At 44.9% G+C, this 8,442-nt stretch overlaps 1 long non-coding RNA gene across 1 annotated transcript; it reads left to right on the forward strand.

Annotated features, from left to right (window-relative positions):
- The first annotated feature begins 6,895 nt into the window (after positions 1-6,895).
- Positions 6,896-7,318, forward strand: LOC143599118 (uncharacterized). The gene is made up of 2 exons (XR_013147240.1): positions 6,896-6,997; positions 7,086-7,318. It is a non-coding gene; the product is annotated as an uncharacterized LOC143599118 (long non-coding RNA).
- The last annotated feature ends 1,124 nt before the right edge of the window (positions 7,319-8,442 follow it).

The raw sequence follows: 8,442 nt of genomic DNA on the forward strand, positions 1-8,442 counted from the left end.
CTTCTCCACCACCGGATGCGCGAAGGTGGCATATTGGTTCACTGCTTGGTCATACACGGCTTCAGTATCCACATCATATAAAGGGAAGTTGGAAGGCGGGATGCCCATCTCAACGAACCCTAGACCAAGCAGGAAGCCAGCCTTTTCTCCATCCTCATGAGAAGCGTTGAGGGCTGCGCTCATGGAATCGTCATATGATGTGTCCGTGAAGACCCGATGCACAACCTACAAAACAAAATACAAGTATCAAAATCTTTTCTAAGTATAAAAAAAAGCGTGAAGACATTATGAAGCTAAGCTTACCTGCGACAACGCTTCTCGTAGAAGCCATTCCTTGGTAACCAGAGCCTCCTGGAGGGCAGCTTGAGCTTGGTTACGGGCTCGTTCGGCTTCACTTTTGTTAAGGTTGGCAAGCAACACTTCTTTAGCCGCAGCCTCTTCGACGCCCTTAAGCTTACGCTCAGTATGGTCAAGCACGCCCCTCTGGTCCAAGATCTCTTGGAGCTTCTTGGCGTCTTCCATGGCCAAGGCATCATGAGCCTGTTGGAGCCTCTCTAGTTTGGCTTTAAGTTCCTCATTGTCGAGGCGTAGAGGCTCAGCAACAGCTTCAGCCTTGGTGGCCCTCTCAGTTGCGTTCCGTGCAGTTTTCTTAGCCAGCCGAAGCTGTTCGTTAACAGCTTGGGCAGCCTTGGAACGGGCCTCGAGACGGGCCTGAACTTCAACCTCAAGGGCCTTGAAGGCCTTCTCCTTCTCCGCAGCAACAGCGGAGAGCCTCCTGTTCTCCTCTCGGACAGCCCGCGCCTGAGCTACTTCTTGGATCCGAGCTGCCTTTAACTTGTCGTTTTCACGACAAAGCAGCTCGACGCGCGGCTGCATCCGGGCTAGGAGAATCCGGAGCTCATTTGTCAACCTACCCTCCTGGTAGCTTGACATTGCTTCCCCCAGCGCCCCCCTTGGGGCGGCGTGGCGCGCCCACTCGACGCATTCTACAGGCGTCCGAAGGGTTATTCCTCGGCGGATGTTCCATCGTGGAACATACACTTCATTGGAATCCGACACTGCAAAAGCAAAAAGCAGTTAGGAAAAGATGATAAGAAAAAAAAGTATAAATAATAAAAGGCCAAAATAACCCTACGCACCTGTAGGGTCGACGACAGGCCTGTAGCCGCCAAACCCATCACCCGAACCTAACGGATATCCATCCAAGAGGTCAGGCAGATGGGAAGGAGGCAGAGATTGGCTTGACGCCCCAACCCCGGACATACATGAAGGACCGGCCGTAGTCGCCGGCGCCGGAGGAGGCATAGCGGAGGCTGCCGTGGTTGAAACCAGCGGATGTGAACTCACCGGAGGTGAACTCACGACCGCGGCCGCGGCTGTGGAAGAATCCACAGAAGCACTCACCGCCGGCTCAGTGAAGGAATCAGTGAATATGGCACTGACAGCCGGCGGGGACGTCGTCACAGTTGGAACAGTTGGCTCAACCGGGTGAGCAACTTAACCAACAACTGAAGCAGGCGCAGTCGCCTGGGTCATCGCCTCAGGTAGGTTGGCCAAGCCTACCGTCATGGGTCCGGAGGTGCTCCTCCCCGCTCCACCCTGGAATACGGTAGCATCCACGCTTGCACAAAGAAGATATATAAGTATAATGGCGGAAAGCTATGCAGTTAATGTAAAGGAAGATTATACTTACGGGTTTTCTTGAGCCTAAAGGTTCTGACAGGCGGGGACGAACCCGATGGAGCCGGCCTCTTCACGCCGTTCACCGTCGTCACACTGGGCTGCCCGGAGGTGACAGCCGTCTCAACCTCCGGAACAGTGGTCTCAACACCACCTGAGTTCCCCGCCGCCTCCTCGCTCTCGGTCTCCGAGTTAGACTGGTTGCCCTGATCGGCGGTAGAGGCAACCTTCGCCTTGCCCTTCCCGCCAGCAGCCTTCTTCTTCCGCGTCAAGAAATGACCGTCTGCGGATTCCTCATCAGAAGATGACAGAATTAGAGGAATTCCGGCAGAGGTTTCAGCATTGAGAGGGCTAAGGTTAAATAATTCCTTACCTGGCCACGTGGCGCTCAGAATCGGGTGGCCTGGCGGGTAGACCTCCACAAACCGATCCCTCGTTTGCTCCAGGATGGGCAACTCGTTCTCATCGAGAGCACGAGTACCCATCCGAGCGGGACCATCAGCCTCCCGCGGATGCAGGAGCGACTGCAAGTCATTCCCCTCAGAAATAAAAAAAAGGAACGGTTAGAAGAAAAACCTAAATCAACAAAGAAGACAGAGCATACCGTAAGGGATAGAGTTCAAACCGTATTCGAGGACAATGGGAACCTGTGGCGCCTCAGCCCCAGCATCCTTCCACACTCGGCTCATACCGAGCATCACCATCCCAGACTCTGAAAAGCGGTACACCGGAGTCTGGATCCGGGAGATCTTGGCGAACCATTCCGCCTCCTGGTAGTTGGGGGCGTGAAGGGCGGGGAGTGCTCTCCCATTCTTAAACGTCATCGCAAGGGGGACGACGCGAGCGGAGATATAGAAAAACTCCCGCTTCTACGACCGAAGACTGCGCTCGGTAGCGCAGATCTTCAAACCCTTGATCCGATTGACCAAGGTGTACTACCCCTGGATGCACCTCCAGGAGTAGAAGGTCATCAGGCGGTCAACATGGGGCTCCACGCCCAGAATGAGGCACACCCATTCAAAATGGCGGATTTTGGCGATCGCCATCGGGTGTACCTCCGTCAGATGTACACCGTGTCTCTCCAGAACACGGTATACAAACTTCGTCAATGGGAACCTGAGATTCCCATAGATGAAGAATGCAGCATACACCCCTATTTTGCCCTTGGGGGCATCGTACACCGTCTGGTGTGGCTCAGGAAACTCAGGCTCGAAAGGCTCGAGCATGAACTTCCTGACGATATACTGATACTGGCCAACGGGAAGAGCACACTGGCACTCGCCAGCAGTACTCTTATCGTCCTTATCAGAAGTGGACGACGGATTCTCGATGAACACGTCAGACTCCTCGGCAGTAGCCTCAACATCATGGGAAGAAGACATGTTTAGGAAGATGGAAAAAAGAACGATTTCAGGGAAATGCACGATAAAAGTTGAGTATTCGCCGGAAATCGCTTAGAAGAAAGAAGTGAGTGTGGATTAAGATGCACCATCTCCCCCTTTATATACTCATCGCAATAAATGCGATGAATTTATTGCGGAAGAGAGAGAAATCGCAGGTGCAATGAAACTATGACATGTGGCAAAGTGCAAGCTGGCAACAGCTGTTGAAAGGACGCGTGCCATAAATTTCGCGGCCACGCGCCCGAAAACTCGCGCCCACGCGCCTGAAAAAGCGTCTGGAATGACCATATACTGTCACGTCGCCATAACTTCCTGCACGTCCTGAAACTGTCAGAAGCGACCGTCGGACTACAGTAACGTCCCTTCAACAGTTTGGATTGTTCTTATCCTTTCACCAACTCTTCGAATTTCAAAAAATTCAAAAAGATTCAAAAGTAAGCGGGAATATACCTCTTACCTTGGCAACCAAGTAACTATAAGACAGGTGCGAGTACAGTATTAAGGCAAAACCCTTCACATACTTAGCACCTGCAGGGAATTGAAGCCAAGAATACCTCGGCAACCAAGTAACCATAAGACGGGTGCGGGTACAGTGTCAAGGCAAAACCCTTCACATACTTAGCACCCGCAGGGAATTGAAGCCAGGATTACATTGGAAGTAAAGTAACTATAAAACGAGTGCGGGTACAGTGTCAAGGCGAAACCCTTCACATACCTAGCACTCCGCAGGGAATTGAAACCAAGAAGGATCTTCTGGGCCATGCTTGCGGAAACGGGAATAACATCCCCGCATAGCGTGAACGTCGAGAACTAGATTGTTTGAAGCTCCAAGATCGAATTGGTTGTTTAAACATAATTGATCACTATGTTCAAAACTACCAAAACCTCATGGAGAATCTACAAGTGGAACTCAACGCTCCTGACTTGCGAGGAGGTTACAGACCTACCCGCATCATACCCAAAGATCAAGCAGAAAAGTCGGGAATTTCTGCACGTGACATTAGGACTTCCGCGGGAAGAATCCCCATGGAAAACGTTAAAACTAAACCCTTTTCAAAACCCTTTGCTTAAGTCCAAAAGTTCACCTCACTTATTAACAATTCATGAGAAGAACATTGGACTGGGGGGACTTGAAGAGGTAGGTCCCAGCAGAGCCCAGTTGGACCCGCAAGACTCACCTCAAAGAGGGACGTCTGCGCAGTTGAACCCGCAAGACTCACCTTCAAGAGGGACGTCTGCGCAAAGGCTAAACTCGCAACTCACCTTGAAGAGAGACGTCTGCGCAGAAACCAACTGGATCCGCAGGACCCACCATGCTCAGAGACGTGACATCCTTACGCGCAGTACGCAAGCTGTTCCCGCAGGAAAAGCCTCCCAATGGTCGACGTACTCCGCCTGTTCCCGCAGCAACGGATACTAGCCATCAGGGAAGGCTACCCGCGCAGCAAGGCTACACGCACAAGGCACTTAACTCTTAAATAATTCAGTAATGTCACCTGAAGAAGGAGTGAGCAAGCCGGGAACACTCCCGCACAATGCCGGGGAAAACTCCCGCCCAAATGAGCCAGTCCGTACGATACTGGAGGATCTTTTGTACTGTACCTGACGAGGTATGGACAAAAGATCTGACCAAATATACGACAGCTCACTGACAACAGTATGACGAGCAGCACGCTCTTGTACTGTATGTCACTATTAGCCGCTGCCTACTCACCAACCTGTCGGAGGACGTGCATAGCCTGCAGTTGGTGGAACAGGAATAGTACACAGCCGGCCTGGTCACTATCAGCCGCTGCCTACCCACCAACCACCAGCATGGCATGTGCGTAGCCCACAGTTGGCAGAACATGAACACTATTCAGCCGGCTGTACCTGCTTGGAAACCTACCTTCGGCTATAAATACTCTAACACCTTGGAATGGTATTATCACCTTATCTCATATCATATCTTGATATATTACCTGATATCTGCTCTAGTCATTCTCTTAATATACACTTATATTCAAGAGCAATCTAGTCTGATTCTCACGCCGGAGGGTGGTCACAAGGAGGCACCCCCCCCTTCTTAGTGACGAGCTCACGGTGTCTGTTTTGCAGGTTATCAGAAGAACCATCTTTGCCGGATCTAACCCCTCGTGGGAAACATCTGCTTAACCCCCAGATTATCCGTAATCTGCCCGGGGTCGATTAGTGTTTCTTCAACTGACTTCGTCAAAGAAATGCGGTCGTCACACGGCATTTGAGGGAGGACCGGCCACGTATCTTGAAATTAATTCTTAAAACTATTGAAGTAGTCTCTGCTCTTAGCACAATGACTATGGAACGCCAAGTTTAAGAAAAAGGCCACATGACACATTTCAAAAAGAATTTAAAATACTATTTAGGTTTCTACAATGATCAATGTTTCTTTTAAACTTATTATATTTTGTAATCTTCTTAATATAGGAAGTCGTAGAAAGGGTATTAAACAAACTCTAATTAAACTCAAACCAGCGGCATTGGAATCGTCTCGTCGAACTCTACAATATAAGATTTTAGGTTTTTACTTTTTGATTTCCAGCTTGTAGATTTTAGAATTTTTGTTCAGATCATTATATCTTTTTATTTATTATTGTGTTTCTTGTTTATATTTGTCATGTGTGTATTTTTTCCTCGTCATTGTGTATTTTTTCTAGACATTTTGTTATATTATTCAGCATTACTTTATATTTTGCTCGTCATTGTGTTATATTTTACGATACCATTTCTGGATTTAAGAGACCGTGTATGGTAACTTAACCCTCGATTTTATTATCCTTTTATAAATATTAGTTTTAACACATTATTCGTATTCGAATTCTAATCAATAACAAAATTCTTGATTTTGAAAACCAGACCGCCCTCTTCTCCAACTTAGTTAGCATCTAATGAACCGTATGGGCTGACAATCCTGCGAGTTATGCTTGAGCAGCGCAAAACTAGTGAACCCGGCATTGCTTGAACCACTTGGAATCACAAAGTCAAACTCGATCAAATCTCAACAGAAGTTGACTTTGGATTGCCTTCGTCTCCCTTGTATCTATCATCATCCATTGTATATCATCATCAAAGCATCTATCATCATCCATTGTATATCATCATCTTTGCCACTAAAGTTATCAGAATATCAATTGTTGTCATTCTTACTATTATGGATCGATTGTTTATTATTAATTTATGTTTTTCATTTATTACTAATAGCATCCGAAACCGAACAACCAAATCACGCCCAATTGAATATAATTATGGTTCGAGTTAGTTTTACTCTTCTTTTGAATTGTTTTATGAAGTTATGTTGGTTTGTTATTTGAAGCAAAGAAGAATATTTTGTTTTAATTTTAACATTGTAGTTTTTAAATTTGTTTTGTTTTTATGTGTGTGTGTGTGTGTGTGTGTGTTTTCTAAGATACTCGAAACCCGATTAACCCAACCCGAAAAACTCGTAAGAGATTTGGGTTGGCTTTCGGTTAAGATTTAAAACTTTTTCCAAGCTCATTTTGTAGTATATGTTATTATTCTTAATTTTATGCTTTTATTAACTTGGTTTTAGTTAATGTTTGAAACAGTCATTAGACTATTACCATACATATATTCTTATGGTTAATTGTCAAAACCATTGAATTAAGTATACAAAGGAGATTATGACAGCGGCACTGGTCCAATATTGAAAATATTAATATTGCTTTCAAGTAAAAAGTCATACATTTTGTCTTCCACGTCGCTTTATAAATTAGGTAAGCGGCACCAGAAATATCTGAACACACAGTTGGAGGAAATGAAGTGCAAAGAGCTTGCTAATTTCTTGTTGGCTGTTCTCTTTGCACTTATCCTAATATCTTCTGCTGCAAGAACTCATCGCCAGCCTACCACCCATACCCAAAGTCACGAGGCCAAAGGTACAGGGCATCATATGCCATAGGATCTTATTAATTAGTGACCACAATATTTAACACTTGTATAATTTCTTGTGTTGGGTCTTCGCAGGCGATGCGGATGTTAAAACCGAAAAGCTAGGATACTCTACTACTAGTACCAGTGGTGGCTGCTGGAAATGCTGGCCACATGCTGGCCGTCATAGGTAGAGGAATAACAAAAGGGGGACTCCATACGCTTACAACGTACTGAATATGATATGCAATAATCTGCTTAATTTATCATGGTTGTACTCCATGCGCCTATGCATATTTAGAGAAAATTAATAATAAGGTTTGAATTTAGCAGGTGTTTGATTTGGACATTTGGTGATTGATATGTTTAATGTATTTGTGGTTTGCAAACTACTACTATATCTCTTGCATTTGATCTAGAAACCTCATAAAGTTTCACTCTTAGGATATGTGGGTTCGGGATTTTATAAAGAACATGATTTAGATCTCATCAGCTGATGTACATTAATTAATGATGATCTTCGATCGGTTGCTAACCGTGTCTTTGATTGTTAAAGTTTGGGCAGTGGTGAGAAATTAATCTAAATTTCTATTTGTAGCAATTCATGTTCTTTGGAGAGTCATGTTAATCCTGCTTAAACTTTTCCAATTTAACTGAATTTATTTATGCATTTGCTAAGATATACAGGTACACATGCGTTAAACATATTCACATGCAATCATACATGTACATATATGTGAAATTTAAAATAGTTGGTTATTCAGAAAATAATATATTTTTCTACTTGGTTAGTTGGTTACATTGACTACAGAGTGACAAAGATATTAACGACGAACTATTGCATTTCATCCTCTTGTAAACCATCACTGGCAATGGATCAGCTTGGATATTTGCGACACAATTAGGGTTTTTTTTTTGAAAGGCCAATATTATTAAAACGAAAAGAGAAACCACTTACAAGAGGCAAGCAATCCAAACAATATAAAAGAAAATAAATAAGATCAACAAAGCATACAATTGCTTATAGCGGAAAATTAACAAAATTAAACATGCTCCATTTTTCTCATCTAGACACTTTCTTTTGCTTCTTTGTTTCACCTATAAGAAGGAGGTTTGACTTAATGTCATTCACTAATTTTGTCATCACTCCAACTTTACCAACCTCCTTCTTTTTGTCTCTTCTATAAACTGTAAGTTCCCTTTCCAACTCTGCAATTCTCTCAGATTCACTCGAGGCTAATACACTAATCTGGTGGCCCCCTGTTTCCTTCTTAATTCGTTCTGCAGCTGCTTCTGACTTAGAATCTTCACACATAAACTCTAGAAAATCCCATTCATCCTCCTTGGGTTGGTTCAACAATTGCCTATTACACGATGCCTTCAAATATTTCCTATCCTCGTATGTCAACCCGTCAACAAAACATTTTACCAACTCCCACAAATCTATTTGATG

This window comes from Bidens hawaiensis, unplaced genomic scaffold, assembly GCF_021521415.1.
Source record: "Bidens hawaiensis isolate Kalapana, Puna unplaced genomic scaffold, B.hawaiensis_p1.1 tig00051519_1, whole genome shotgun sequence".
NCBI classification, from domain to species: domain Eukaryota; kingdom Viridiplantae; phylum Streptophyta; class Magnoliopsida; order Asterales; family Asteraceae; genus Bidens; species Bidens hawaiensis.